The sequence below is a fragment of the Coptis chinensis genome, chromosome 2, assembly GCF_015680905.1.
Source record: "Coptis chinensis isolate HL-2020 chromosome 2, ASM1568090v1, whole genome shotgun sequence".
NCBI classification, from domain to species: Eukaryota; Viridiplantae; Streptophyta; class Magnoliopsida; order Ranunculales; family Ranunculaceae; genus Coptis; species Coptis chinensis.
Genome location: NC_141457.1, coordinates 57114245 through 57130523, shown reverse-complemented (window position 1 = coordinate 57130523; position 16279 = coordinate 57114245). Strand labels below are relative to the sequence as shown.

The 16279-nt window shown below is 40.0% G+C and overlaps 1 pseudogene across 1 annotated transcript; it reads right to left on the bottom strand.

The window, feature by feature from the left end:
- Positions 1 to 5955: 5955 nt before the first annotated feature.
- On the bottom strand, positions 5956 to 10422 carry LOC147516775 (uncharacterized; annotated as a pseudogene). Its single transcript, XR_015211164.1, has 3 exons — positions 9879 to 10422; positions 9135 to 9141; positions 5956 to 7833 (listed from the first exon to the last, which is right to left on the bottom strand). The product of XR_015211164.1 is annotated as an uncharacterized LOC147516775 (transcript).
- Between the last annotated feature and the right edge of the window lie 5857 nt (positions 10423 to 16279).

Sequence of the window (16279 nt, the reverse complement as noted above, 5' to 3'; positions counted from 1 at the left end):
GACATCCAATTAATTGGACGGAATGCCTAAATTGAAACTTTGTGAAAGTACAATGTTTATTTGAATAAAAAAAAAGTACCATTATCTATTTTGAAACCAAGTGCAAAGTTCAATGTATTTTTTGGTCATTATCTCTAGTTTGTCTTTATTAAATTTAATTAATCTCATTCATTTCCCAGTCCATCTCAGTGAGAGGGGTTTGTGGGTATCAATCCCAGTTCTACTGATTAAGATAATAATACAAATAATGCTGATAAATCAAAAGATAGATAAGTTTAGGGTTTAGGGTTGTTGGGGATTATATCAATACCAATCGATTCCCCCACTACACAGATAACTTGTATTTGAACACAATTCAACTCTGGACAAAATCTAAATATCAACTACAACCTATACTAACATGCCCAACTCGCTAAACAACTATTAACAACAGATAATAATGTAAAAGCGGTAAAAGCAAACCACAACACAAAGATTTACCGTGGTTCGCCAATGATGCCTACTTCCTTCAAGAAGAGTTCTTAGTAAAGTGGGAAGGAAGATTACAATCTCTCCTTCGGTCTCTCACCTTACTAGATCACTTTTATCTCTTTTGAGGGTTGTATCTCGTAAAGGTTCTCTCTCTTTGTTTTATGCGGATTCCAATCCTTCTGACTTGTTAGGTTTTTTTTTTTTTCCAAAACCTTGATTTTGGTTTTTATCTCCAAAAACCAAATTTCGCGAATCTTGTAAGCGAACGAAAATTAGACTCGAAGGCGAAGGCCGCTCTTTTTGTGGCCAATGATATCTTGAGATCGCGAATTGGCCCCTCTATGGCGCTGGTCGCCCTAGTCTCATTGGAACCCGGCCTTGAAGTCACGCTTTCATCCGGCCGGTGGCGCTCGACATTTCCAACGCCGAATTCGTCCGTTTCTCTCCAGCTCTGTTTTCTCTCCTCATGTGAGGGATAACTCCAACAATCTCCCCCTCCCGAGCGGTGAGGGGGATACCTCCATGCAATTGCCAAATCAGCAGAGGAGGTGTGTCGCCATTCCGCAATAGCACAACAAACATCAAACTTACCTTTCGGTAAGACTTTGTCTGGTCTTCATATCCGACCCGTTCTTGTCGGTATGGATCTTCTCGATACACAAATGCTTGTCTTCGAAAGTACTTCTCTAATCCAATGATAACGACGTGTATGTGCTTGGATCTAGAATGAAAACTCGGATTCTTGCTCAAGTGGATGGGCCTCGACCGTCACATAGAACTAAACTGTTTTACGCTTTTAGCCCTAGTTCGTCGAAGAACCTCTTCATCCATAGCAACTCTTTGCAACACTCGATTGGCTGCAATATGCACGGCTTCAGTAGTGGAGAGGGCAACACACTTTTGCAACTTAGATTGCCAAGAAACCGCTCCCCGCAAAAGTAACCGGATAACCGGAGGTGGACTTCATCGAGTCAACATCACCGCCATATGCGATCGGTGTAGCCTTCAAGTAAGGGCTTACTTCCACCAAAGCACAAACATGATTTGGAAGTGCCTTTGAGATATCTCAATATCCACTTAACACCTTCCCAATGCTCTTTACCGGATTTGGATGAAATCGCTTACAACCCAACGGGCGAAAAGCAATATCCGGTCTAGTACACACCATGGCATACATCAAACTACCCATGCGGATGCATAAGGAATCTTTTCCATCCGACCGCTCATGCTCACCCTTTGGACACATCTCTTTGGTCATGCGGGCGGCCACCAAGCGGATAACCGACCGGCTTCGCTTTGATCCATGTTGAATCTCTTTAACACCTTCAATGTAGCTTTCTTGAGAAAGCCACAACTTCCCACTCTTTTCGTCACGAAAGTGATCCGCGATCCCAAGTATCCGCTTTGCTTGACCCAAATCCTTCATCTCAAAGGACTTACTCAAGTCTTTCTTCAGCTTGGATATCTTGTTGATGTTTGGGCCAACTATCAACATATCATCCACATACAAAGAATAGCACAATGAAATCCCCATATGGAAATCTCACGAACAAACACACAATGATCGGAAGGACTTCTTGTATCCTTGCTTCGCCATAAAGGAATCAAACTTTATGTACCAATCGTGTCGGTGCTTGCTTCAACCCATACAAGCTCTTTATCGGCTTGCATACTAGGTGCTCCTTGCCTTTGACCTCAAACCCCTCTGGTTGGTCCATGTAGACATCTTCTTCAAGGTCTCCATGAAGAAAAGCTGTCTTAACATCTAGCTGCTCAACCTCTAGGTTCATACTTGCGGTCATACCCAATACCACCCGGATAGAAGTCATCTTCACTACAGGAGAGAAGATCTCATCAAAGTCAATCCCTTTCCTTTGACCGAATCCCTTCACAACAAGGCGAGCTTTGTGCCTTGGGTGAGGATTGTTCTCCTCATGCTTGACTTTGTATATCCACTTATTCTTGAGAACTTTTCTCCTGTGGGGTTTTTCAACTAGCTTCATAAGTGTGATTCTTATGCAAAGAATCCATCTCGTCATGCATGGCCTTCAACCACTTTTCTTTTATGCGTACCTTCAAGTGCCTCTTGATAGTACATAGGTTCTCCACCATCCGATAAGTAGCACGTCACATTATGTGGTGGATACTGGTTGAAGCTAGTCTCCCTGTCGGACCTCCTTGCCCCATCTATCGGTGCCCGGGAGGTTGCACTTCTACTTGCTCGGTGGTGGTTCATGCATCTCATCTGCATCTTCTATACCAATAGGTTCTATCCCATCATGAGCAATAGGATTCTCATCATGAGCTTCAAACTCATGGTTCTCTGCATTCTCAATGCTTCTACACGCGTTCACGGTAGGAACCTCGGTTCTCAATCAACAAGATCATTGGTGAAAGCCACAGAACTTCACCCTCCTCAAAGTCTGCTATGGTTTGGTCTTCTAAGAACACAACATCTCGACTTCGGATTACCTTCTTGTTAATCGGATCATAGAGTTTGTAACCAAACTTTTCATCTCCATAACCCGAGAAAAATGCACCGGCTTGCTTTTTGTCATCAAGCTTGGATCTCTCATCCTTCGGAATATGCACAAATGCCCTGCACCCAAATACCCTCAAGTATCCATAATCAACATCTCTGCCTGACCATACTCTCTCTGGATAATCACTATTCAGAGGCTTTGCCGGCGACAGGTTGATCACATGCACGACTGTACGCATTGCTTCTACCCAGTAGCTTCTAGGTAGCTTAGAGTGAGATAGCATGCATCTCATCCTCTCTACAATGGTACGGTTCATTCTCTCTGCTATTCCATTCTGTTGCGGTGTCTTGGGAACGGTGCGCTCATGACGAATCCCATGACTCGGCAATACTCTTCAAATGGCCCAATGTACTCACCCCCATTATCCGGCGAATACACTTCAACAACTTCCGGTCTCTCTTTCCACCATCTTTGTGGAATTTCTCAAACACGCCAAGTACTTCATCCTTGGTCTTCGGACTATAGGCCCATATCTTTTCTTGACGATCATCAATGAATGTCAAGAAGTACGGCTCCCCGGTGGGACTTTACTCTCATAGGACCACATAAGTGCGTGTTGCACTAGTTCAGGGACGTTGTCCTTTTTCGTGGAGACGGGAATCTTTGGAAAGACACCGTGTTGCTTTCCTACCAAACAATGAGTACATGTATTTAAATGTGTACCTTTAATGTCCGGCACGGCCTTTTGCTTAGCAAGAACTTCCATCCCTTTTATGCCCATGTGACCGGTCTCTCTTGTGCCACAGTTCGGATGAAGCTTCTTCTTACGCGCGTTTCGCTTACGCTTTACACAAACTAGCCTGTGTTTTGTAAAAGAGCAAGTTTTCTTTCCTCCTGGTCGCTACAATGGAACCTCTCGCTTTCGGTTTCCATACCCGTTACCAAACGAGTTTACAAAGCCATCGCCATCTAATTTCCCCACGAAATTAGGCTTAACCGTATGTCGGGGACATGTCTTACATCCTCGAGTGTCAAGGTGTAGCCGACATTGGTTTCTATATGAACATCTCCAATGCCTATAATCTTGAGACGCCATCGTTACCCATCCTCACTTCACCATATTCACCACGGTAGGTAGTGAAGAATCCCCCATATGCGGTGTGGCGTGATAGGATGCTCCCGTATCTATCACCCACTCAGTATCGACATGAGGTACTAAGACAAAGACACACCACAATCGACACAATTCCCACTAGGTCGCCGACTAGTGCGGTAGTATCTCGCTGTGTTTCCGTTCCTCCGCACCATGTCTTCATGTACCACGGTTATTCTTCTCATCCCTCTTGATTCTCGCGACTCATATCCGAAGTGGCCTTTTTGGGCACAATAGTAACATTGCCTCTACGCCTTAGGAGTTCTAGCTTCACCCCTAGATTTACTACGCCATCACCTCTAGAACGAGATGGTTTTCTGTTTTGACCTCTCCCCGTTTCTCGTGAAAAGGATCTCGCGAGTGAGAAGAGCGCTTCTTGCACTCCTTCTAGTCTCCTCATTCAACAAAGGCGTGGTAGCCATCTCCATGGTAACAATTCCATCCTTGGCCGCTCCATGTAGAAACCGCTAATGTCTCCCAACTTTTCGGGTAGAGAGCCTAATAGAAACAAAGCCTCAACTTCGTCTCCCAAATTGATCTTCATCAAATGCATCGATTGATGATATTCTCGTACTTCATTAAGATGCTTTCGGACATTGAAGAACCTTCTTGGTACTTCGCGGTAATCCGCAAACTTCTTAACGACTAGCACTTTGTTTCCACCCGACTTCCTCTCATAAAGGTCTTCGAAGTTTCTTCCATAGATCGAAGGTCGTAGTCTCGGGCCACATGGTGAAAGACACCGTCGTCAATCCACCGTCGAATGTATCCAATCCAATCGTCAAGCTTTTTCCACTCACTCATCGCCTTTTTTCGGTTTTACTCCCTCATTCTCAATGGGAAGTGCCAAGTCCTTGCAAGATAGCAAGTCTTCCATCTTGGCTTTCCGGATGGTGTAGTTCTTCCTATTCGGACTCATCATACGAAAGTGTTCACGGAATGGTCCATCTCTACAAGTTATTTAACCTCAAATCTTCTCTCGTGAATTTTGGCCAAACACCTTCCCGACCAAGATTCGGATAACACCCTAGGCTATTCTAACCAAGGCTCTGATACCACTTGTTGGGGATTATATCAATACCAATCGATTCCCCACTACACAGATAACTTGTATTTGAACACAATTCAACTCCGGACAAAATCTAAATATCAACTACAACCTATACTAACATGCCCAACTCGCTAAACAACTATTAACAACAGATAATAATGTAAAGCAAAGAAAAGCAAACCACAACACAAAGATTTACCGTGGTTCGGCCAATGATGCCTACTTCCACAAGAGCCAGTTCTTAATAAAGTGGGAAGGAAGATTACAATCACTCATTTAGGTCTCTCACCTTACTAGATCACTCTTATCTCTTTACTGGGGTTGTATCTCTCAGAAAGGTTTCTCTCTTTGTTTTAGTCCGGATTCCAATCCTTCCGACTTGTTTTTTTTTTTTTTCCAAAACCTTGATTTTGGTTTTATCTCCAAAACCAAATTTTCAAGGGTTGAAGCAAAGCCCACGAAAATTAGACGAAAGCTGAAGGCCAATGTATCTTGGAGATCGAAGCGCTGGTCGCCCCTCTATGAGCTGGTCGCCCTAGTCATCTGGAACCCCGAGCGAAGTCGCTTCATCCGAGCTGGTATCGACATTTCCAACGCCGAAATTCGCTTTTTTTCCTCGGCTCTGTTTTCTCTCCTCATGTGAGGGATAACTCCAACAGGTTTGTGGGTATCAATCCCAGTTCTACTGATTAAGATAATAATACAAATAATGCTGATAAATCAAAAGATAGATAAGTGGTTGACTAAGTAAAGACTTTCGTTATATCACTCTTTCATTCTTTCTTTTCGTTGGTTTTACCATTAAATTTGCTTATTTTCTACATATTTTCTTCCTTCGCCATTTTTCACGTACAACAAGCTAAGTTGCAAGCGTGCTGTTCAAAAGTTGTAGATGGAAGCCAAATTCTTTCGCTTTCTAAAGATTGTTGGGGTTGGATTCAAAGCCAGAGCTGAGTCAGAGGGCCGCCTATTGTATTTGAAATTGGGTTACAGCCATGAGGTGGAACTGAGTGTTCCACCAGCTGTTCGCGTGTTCTGTTTCAAACCCAACATAGTTTGCTGCACTGGGATAGACAAACAGAGGGTGCACTAGTTTGCTGCTACTGTTCGCAGCTGTAAACCTCCTGAGGTTTATAAAGGCAAAGGTATCATCTATGTTGATGAAGTCATCAAGAAGATGCAAGGAAAGAAGTCCAAATGATTGTTGGGAGCTGTTATAGGGTTGCACTGCTTGAGGATGGCCTTTGTTTTGTTTATGTTACCTGTTGCAGTGTACTGTTCTAAAGATCCTCAGACTTATGAGAATGTAGCCAGAAGTATTTGCAGCTTAGTTCGGAGAGTTCTTGTGTAGGGTACTGTTTCTTAAGATTTTAATCCAAAGGTCCCAACGTCAGTTTCTCAGTTATGATTATCAATAGTATTTTTTTTATATTTATAGTAATCCACATTACAAACCCCTTTTGTCAAGGAACACCTTCATGTGAATCACCCACACACAAAAAATACTTGTATAGTGTAAGAAGTGTCAAAAGGAAACTGTACGTGTTCACAAATTTGCACAGAATTAAACTTTTTATTTTTATTTATATTTGGTGCTGAACCCAAGTTACTTCTGGTCTGCCTACGTACATGGAGGGGACATAAAGCTTTACCCCATTGACAGGATCAAGTAAACACGTAGTTCTTTTTTCAATTACAAGCAAGAGGATTCAGTTCTAGTATGTGAGAATAGGCTCCAAAATCCCGATTTGTGGTCGCTTCCTCTAGCAGCTCACTGCAACTCCTTTGCTATACCAGGTATGAAAACCAAGTACCTTGTCTAAGTCAGCGTTTTCTGATATCACGTTGATCAATCGCCCTTTTCGCTGGAGATTTCAACCATTATTATCTTTGTCTCCCTCGTCACCATTTTCTGAAGATGCTTCAGCGGAAAAACTTTCCTCCTCGTCCTCAATAAGGGCTGCCTGTGCCTTCAGTTCTTCAATATCAAAATTCCAGTTGCTTACTCCCCTTACATACTGATTATGCGATATCTCCTCTTTTTGCACATCCTGAATATTACTAGGTGCTTGCATATGTTCTACGTTCACCTTCACTGTTTTTGGGCCCTTCCCAACAGTAGAAGGAATCTTCACCAAAAGTGCTCGTACGCAACTAGACTTGTGATTCTTAAAGAATCGATGCCTCAAAAGTGTTGTTGCTGAAGGTCTTTTTGATGGATCTTTTACTAAGCACTTAGCAATCATCTGTTTAAATTGCTTTGAGAACTTCTGGTCTTTTGTATCATCTAAACGCGGTGGATCGTCCGTCAGGATTGTAAGAAACAGTTTCATAGGAGGATACTCTGAGAAAGGAGCATGACCGTGGGCAAGCTCTATGGCTGTGATGCCGAAGGACCATATATCTGCTTTAAAGTCGTATCCATGCCCTTCTTCCATATCCAGGATCTCCGGCGCCATCCAGCAAGGTGTCCCTGTTATTGTATTTCTTTTGTGTCGCCTATCACCAGAATCGAAAAGAGAAGCAGACACACCAAGATCTCCGAGCTTAATTGCTCCATGTGAGTCGACTAAGATGTTTCCAGCCTTGACATCTCGATGTATACACCCTTTCCCATTGAAGATACTCCAAACCCTTCAACGCCTCATATAGAACAGTAGGAATAACCCCCTCGTCTTGCAATCCGTTTTTATAAGCTGTCTTTTTTTTTTTTTTTTTTTTTTTTTTTTTTTGGGGTTAAGGCTGACCCCCACCTGTTTTATTGATAATCAACTTGTTACATATGGAGTTCCTGAGGCATCATCCTCATACATACCTTCCCTAAGAGTATAGTCATTAGAAAGAGGTTCGACAAAAACACAAATTCTAAGGCCTCAAGCCTAACACCAAATCTATTCAAAGTACACCATTACTAGAAGTACCTCATTCCACCTACTTTCCTTTCGAGAATTGTTTTGCTAAGGCTGGGTGATCTTTCGAAACATGCTTTTGGGCCTTATCAAACTCTCGGAAGAAGGTTCCACAATGGATGCAAGCAAATGTTTGACCCATTCGCTCATCCCAAATCTCTTTAATATAACCATCAAGATGCTTAACCTTTTTCCTGGCCAAAGCGGAAACTTTCTTCATCATGGCAAGAGTGGGATCATCAATTTCACGGGGAGATCGTTGAGCGTGCTTCTTAGTTTTCTTTTTTTCTTCTCAATAGTTCTCCATTCATCTCCATTAATCAGAGGTGTTACTGCCAAATTTTCAGAAGTAACCTCAACAAAATCTTGAGGATGAGTGCCTTCAACTTGGTTTGTAGCAAGAATAATGTGGTCATTGAAAAACTCATTCTCTTTCTCTCTACTGACCTCACCATCGATAGTATTCGAGCATTCATCCTCACTTGTATTCACAAGAGCTTCATACATTTGGTGGTGCTTGTCTTGGAGAAAACGTAGACTATCTTGCTGAGGTTCTATGCCAATGACACATTCTCTTATTGTAGTAGCTTGAACAATATCAGAGATAGCAACTAGTGTTGTGTCATTTGCAAGGGCAGCAAAATTGTTACCTGCATTCAAATTTCTCACTGATGGGCTGCCTAGGGTGGCTTCGATGATTGGCTCATCTGCGACCTTCTCGTGTCTATGTTCTTTTTTTCTCCATACCCCTTGAGTGCTCTTTACATTCCCATCGTTCTTACGCATCGTTTGGTCATTTCTTGCACTGTGAGCGGCTTTTGGTATTTGTTTTTCACATCCTGTCAAATTGTGACCAAAAACCTTGCATTTGGTGCAAATCAAGGGCTTCCATGGGAATTCTAATAGAATTGTGTAGATATTCCCACTTCTACTCTTCAATTTAATAAATGCAGGCAATTCTTTATCAGCATTGATATCAATACAAATCCTAGCAAAAGTAAGCATTTGTTTTCCCTCAGTTGTTTTATCCATGAATAGAGGCTTACCCAGAGAGCTAGCTATGTAACTAAATCCCTTAGCATTCCACAGATGTTTTGGTACATTATAAAGCTTCACCCAAACAGGGACTCTACTAATTAAACCTCTGTTCTCTTCAACCTCCATTGTCCAAGGTCGGATAACAAACAGTTTTCCTGCAATATAGAATGACCCGTTATCAAGGACACTTTCTCTGTCTTCATTGTTGTAAAACTTGAAGTAGTATATATTTCCATCAAGAGCTAAGTCGAAATCGCCTTTCAAGTTCCATCTTTTTGATACATTGGTCTTTACCATAGTATACGGGAGCTTTTTGTCGAGAAAAAACCCCACTACACGGTCCTCCCACTCCTTGGAACCTTCTTCAAACACCTGGTCTTCAATAACCAGTGTATCACCTGAAAATTCAGGTTCAAAATAAAATAACTCCTCACAACCAGCGGAAGGTGGGATTTCCTTGAGCAACGAGCTCCATCTTCTTCCCTCATTGTTTGGCTGTGAAGGATTTGGATTAGATGCTCTAGAGATATTCTCAAAGCAGGAAGTTTCCTTCTCAAGAGATGGAATCACCACAACCAAGGAGGAGTTGGTGGAAACAGCACGAGATGGGTTGGTGGTTGAAGTGGGTTGGAGTGGAGATTGGACAGTGGGAGGTAGAGGAGAAGGGGGAGGGGGGATGGGTAGTGTTGGAGGGGGGTCGGGGCCTGTCATCCATGATATCGGCCTGCAGGGAAAGTTTACATTTCTTTACTGTCAGCTTGTTTGGATTTGGCTTCGGAAATATAAGCTGTCTTAAGTATGTGTTGAAACGATTCTGCTTCCATAAACGGCATCACGGCCCATAAATCATTGCTGCTAACAAAAGCACAGTGTGCTTTTAAAACATTAACGTGGTCGACAAGTTTCATAAGGCGAACTTCTTTTGCAACCTTGTCGGGGCCTTCGTGATCAAAATCCAGAATCTTTATCGCAACCGTCTCCTTCAAAGGTTTGCACAACGCACGGTACACTGTTGCAGCACCACCCTTTCCTATTTCTTCGTATAGCTAGTAATGTTCTTGCCCTACTGGAAACTCCATCACCCTTGTTGCCGCAGGAACATGTCTCCAGAGATGAACCATTGCTTTGTATATTTATTCTTCTTCTTCTTCTTCCAGAAAACAAATTGAAACACAATTTTTAAGAAAAGGCTCAACTCCATCGCATATTTATATAGCTTGTGCCGTGATTCTGATTTGGAGAAGGACTCCTTTTTCAGTTAGGACTTGGAGTCCGTCTGTGTTAAGAATTTGAACTCTTGTTGTATCTAGGAAGTCCTATTCCTGTTTTTCCGGCCAGGATTTTGAGAAACATTTCTTTGAGGCCAAGAATTTGTGTTAGGATTCGAACTCAAATTTTCCTCAACCTCTTTTAATTTTCTTGATATGCACTACTGGATTCTTCTATACTAGTCCAACAACAACTTTGAAGGGAGCAGCATGATGATGTCTCGATGGTGCTTCTGAACATTTTTCGAAATAATTTTGAACATTGCAAAAAACCATTTTCTTGTGGGCTTTGGCACTTGAGTTTAGGCCTCACAGCCTAACATACAAGCCCAATAGCACTGAAACATTCAGGCCCCGCCCAGCCCAATAAATCTTAATATTTAGAAAATGCTCACAAAGAAACATATCAGAGACGGACGGACCCACGGGATTTGTAATTAAGTTAAGCTCCGAATTTGATTTCTGTAAGTTTAAATGGGTAAACAGAAGAGCTAATGGAGAGGCACATGTGCTAGCACAATGGCCATCCATCAGCTGCAAATGGAGCAGCTACCCTTTTGTGTTCAGGCAGACAAGATTATCCCTGTTCTGGTTTAATGGTTATTAATAATATATATGGTATTATCAAAAAAAAAAAGACGGACCCACGGTATACAGAAGGTATTTCGTTGAAGGGCGCGACTATCCCACGTGATCCAGCACACATTTTTTTAACGAAGTCACACTTGATTGGCTGTGAGTCATGACATGGCACCATAGATCGAGAAACAAAAATCTCACTAGTTAATGAGCCCAAAACCAAGTGAAGAAAACAGACTTCAAATTAAAAGTTTCTCTCTCTCTTCGGCTCTCTCTCCTCTCTCTTTTCACCATTTTCCCTTCTCTTCAATAATTTGATCTTGAGTTCATATGTATATACTTTGTTTAGGTAAACCCTATATACCATATTAAGAATTCATTTTCATTAATGATTTTTTTTCTCTCTAAATTTACTCTTGAATTTGTTTTAAAAAAAATGGCAAAGTGATTGTATAAAAGTCAATTTTTCTTTAATCAAAATCAACAATTTTGAGGTGCTTGAGAGGTGACACCAAAATTTGAATTATCGTAAGATACAAAGGAAGTGTTGTTGGGTTTGTGAGAATGGATGGGTTGCAGCATTTTGTAGTCAAATTCTTAATTTTTATAACTTGGGTACTTTAAAACACCAAATAAACTCGGTGAACATTCTCATCTCTCCCACCTGAATTTGTATTTGGAATTTGTATTTATGTATGAGTAAGAGAAGGAAAAGTAAGAAGGTTTTATTTCTTGGTATCTTAGTAGAAGGGAAAATAGTGAAATAGGAGAGAAGAGAAGAACGAAAAGATAGATACCTTTAATTTGAAGTCTATTTTCTTCTGTTTTCTTCCTCTTGGTTTTGGGCTCATTAATTTCGTGAGATTTTAGTTTTTCCATAGTGCCACGTCATGACTCACGGCCAATCAGGAGTGACTTCGTTAAAAAAAGAGAGACCGGTTCCTCTATAACCGGCGGGTACAGAGATCAATCTCTGTACCACACACACACACATCTCGGCGCACACACACATCTCGGAGCACACACACAGGTATCGAGGTACACACACACATCTCGGATTCGGATCAACGGCGAGATAACACGGTTACAGAAATGATCTCTATACCGGGTTGTAGAGATCTCGACTCCTTAAAAAAATGTGTGCTGGGTCATGTGGGATAGTCGCACCCTTCGTTGAATACTCAATTTGACAGAGTATTCAAACCTTTGCTATTTAGCCTTTGCTTGCCTATGATTCTTGTATTCAATCTTGATGTATGTTAATTCAACGTTTGCAATTTAAGCTAGTTTTGTTTGATTGATTATTTAAGGTACTCGACTACTCGCTATGGATACCTTCTATTTTGTGTTGGGCGGACCCAAAAAAAATAAAAATTATTACAAGTTTATCATTTACTTAAAAAACATATTTTGTGTTGGGCACCCCCATCAAGTTAACCTGTTGCCAATCTGTTTAGCCTTTCTCTTCTCTTCTCCCCCACTCCCTCCACATTCCTAATCCCTAAAAACTATATCCTAAGTCCTAAACTTCGAAATATTAAAATGGAATACCCCAACTTTTAAGAACATGAAGTTGAACCATTTAAGGAACAAATGTTTGAGGTATAAGAACAAATTAGATAAATGAGAGAACAGGTGCAGCAACATATTAGAGAAGATGAAAGTAGATATGAAATGAGAGATAATGAAGAAAAGAGAGGAATGGAAGATGACCAAATGAGAAAAAATGTTGAAAGTGAAGAAGTTGCAATGGAAAGTGAAGAAGTTGCAATGGAAAGTGGAGAAATTGCAATAGGAAGTGAATACGTAGATGATGCGATTAGTCAGACAATGGAGATGCCAAAAAATTGTCGACGACCAAGACAACCAATTAATAAAGTAAACCTACATTATGTGTTGTGTATAGACAATTCAAACTATGTAATTATGTAATGTGTATAGAAGTTCTTACACCCGAGACATTTTCCCTAAACGACCATAATTATACCAAACCATCAAAAATGACATGACCATGTCGTTACTCGAGATTTTGTGGCTTAACGACCTATATAGATCGCTTGAGTATGCTCTAAAAGATCTCTTCAGACCATCAACTTAACACTAAAACGACCCAGCCATGTCGTTCTGGCTATATACCAAAACGACTCAGCTATGCCGTTTAGTAAAAAAACAAATTGGAATTTTTTTCAGTTTATTCTTATCCAAATTCCAAACATACATACATCCAAACCAAACAAATTTTACCAATATAGATATCAAATTCAAGAAAATTGAATTAAAAACCAAATCGTCCATCATTTATATGAAACGATCTGTATGGGTCGTTTAGAATAGTTCACACCCGATGTGGTTAGGTTTTTCTGGGGTTACATTTGGTATACATTGGGGTCGTTTGGAGTATAATACATCACTTAAAAATTATTCTTCATGCAGGATCCTTTGCGGGGTTCCGAGAACCCTGGAAACTCGAATGACGTGGATGATGTTCAACCGCTTTCAATGGATACAACTGAAATATTTACTATAGAAGAAAAGGTACAGATTAGGCATTGATTTTATTTGTTTTTATTTTCTAAATGAAATTATATTAGTGTATTGATTGTTGTTTTCTTTCATGTTTTTAGGTATTTCATACACGTAATGAGGCAATTGGTTGGGCAACTGTGAGGGGAAAACTATGTAATATGGTTGTGGTAATTGGTATGATAAGGGGAACCAAGTAGCAAGGCTGGATTTAGCTTGTGAGAGTTCAGGTGTGTATCGTTAACACAAGAAGATAGGTGTAGATAAGGCTAATAAGTGAAATACAAGACCCATAAAATGTGGATGTCAATTTAAGTTAAGATGTTGTTTCCAACGCGACACTATCCATAGTTAGAAAATTGATGTTGTTAATGGTGTTCACAACCATCCACTGGCGAAGACTCCTTGAAAGACATGCATTTGCTATTCGGCTAAACGTTCCATAATTTGAATACTTGTCAGAGATGACTCAAAATTCAGTTAAGCCTAAATAAGTTTTAAAGTTCATTAGAAATATAGGTATCCTGAAAACCTATCCAGCATATATCAAGTCTATAATGCGAGGCATAAGGTGAGGATGTTGGATATGAACGGTCGCACGCAAATGTAGAGATTTCGTGAGATGTTAGCAAAAAACCATTATTTTGAGGAGGTGAGAGAGGATACGAATATGGATGAGATAACGGGGTTGTTATGGGCCCATCCATAAGATGTTAAGTTGGCTCGGACTTTTCCAAAAAATTTCATCATAGACGCCACCTACAAAACCAATAGGTATCAATGACCTTTTGTACAGTTTGTGGGGGTGACTTCAACCTGGAAAAGCCTTTCACAGTCTGTCAAGTGTTGCTTTGGTCTGAAACAGCGATAGACTATGAGTATATTTTGCGTCATTTTAACGATTTTCCGGGTGACGAAAGGTCATCCGTGATTATGTCTGATAAGGACTTGGCCTTGATAAGTGTCGCTGATATTGTGTTTCCTAACGCACACAAGCATCTCTATAGATGGCATATCACTACGTGTGTCCTTCAGAAATGCCATGATTTTTTTCCAACCACATAACTTGTAGAGAAATGCCAGTTCTCATGGAACACTGTAGTAAAATCAAAGACTAAGGATATCTTCAACCGTAGATTTGCTGCTTTGGAAAACCAATATAGGGTTGAGTACTCCAATTTTGTCAGTTATCTGCGGGAGACTTGGTGGCCTTACAAGAAAATTAATTAAGTCAAAGACTATCTTATGGTTACTGATGGAATTAGTTTCTATTGCATATGGCAGTGTTAAAATGTATTTGAGAATGAGAAGATCATGCGAATGATCTTGGAACTTGGGAATAACCAAAGCTTTCAAAATCTCAAAAAGGTAATTGTCTTCAATCCTTGACACTGGTATTATGAGTTCATTATTGTTGAATCAAGGTCCATAAACAATATGCAAATTGAGGTTGGATTTAGCTTTAATATTTATTCCAAATTCATCATTTATTTACAATGATTTATCCTTTCTGTCATTTGCTATTAGTCTACGTATGTGTAGTGTAATTGTGATAGCTATTAACATGTTTATTGTATGTATTTGCACTTGCTTGAGGGAGATCTATTTGTGAAATTCTAAGTTGCATGCTCTTAACGGGTATGTGTTCTCTTCTTAAGAAAACACGTGTAAGCTACTATTTCATAATGTTTATGATTCTTTTTCTTTCGTACTATACTCACTCTTTAATATATATATATATATATATATATATTAGCCTAGCTCCTAAAAAGACCTTAAATAAGTACCAAATCTAAAACAACCCACAACTTTACCTACAAAATGATTTAAAACCTCATTTTTTGTGGATATGATCTACTAACCACAAATAATATCTCTACAAAAATTCAACTTGTTTGACAATTTTTAACATCGTCAAAAGATGATTGCAAAAACTAGACATTTCTGGATCGTTAGGTATTTTTTTTTCAAAAGTGGACAACAATTTTTATCTAAGTTAGAGAATATCAAACGAGTTGAATTTTTGTAGAGATGTTCTTTATGGTTAGTAGATCATATCCACAAAAAATGAGGTTTTAAATAATTTTGTAGGTAAAGTTGTGGGTTGTTTTAGATTTGGTACTTATTTAAGATCCTTTTAGGAGCCTAGGGACGGAGCGGGGTGAGCAAGGGCCACTGCTCCCCCTTAAATTTTGATAAAAAAAAAAATATAGTAGTGTAGAGAAGGAGATGGATGTTTGCAAGCGGGTAGAGATGATAGTGTTTGGGTCGCCCAGATCCATCTTCATTTCTTAGGCCTAAAACATGTTGGGCTTGTAGTAAGTAATATCTAAACTGTTGGGCTTATAACAGATTTTGGGCTTGGATATATTGACATTTTTTGTTTACTTTATGTTGTAACCTATTGGGATTTTACCCCCCCGATAGAATTCCTGGCTCCGCCCCTATAGGAGCATCTATATAATAAAATAGCTTGGTTTTTAAGTGGTTTGTGTGAAACCTACATTGGATGGCTAATAGTTAATACAATAATACAATTAGTACATCTGATGGTAGACTGGCACGAGTAAAGAGTAAGTTGGTTCCAATTAGGAAACAATCTTTATGAAAATGCACTCAAAGAAATTACTACTAACTTATCTAAATTTATCTAAAACAACTTGGTTTTTAAGTGGTTTTTATGAAGCCTACATCGGATTGCTAATAGTTAATACAATCAGTACATCTGACAGTAGACCAGTACGAAAAAGAGTAAGTTGATTCCAATTAGGAAACAATCTTTATGAAAATGTACTCAAAGAAAT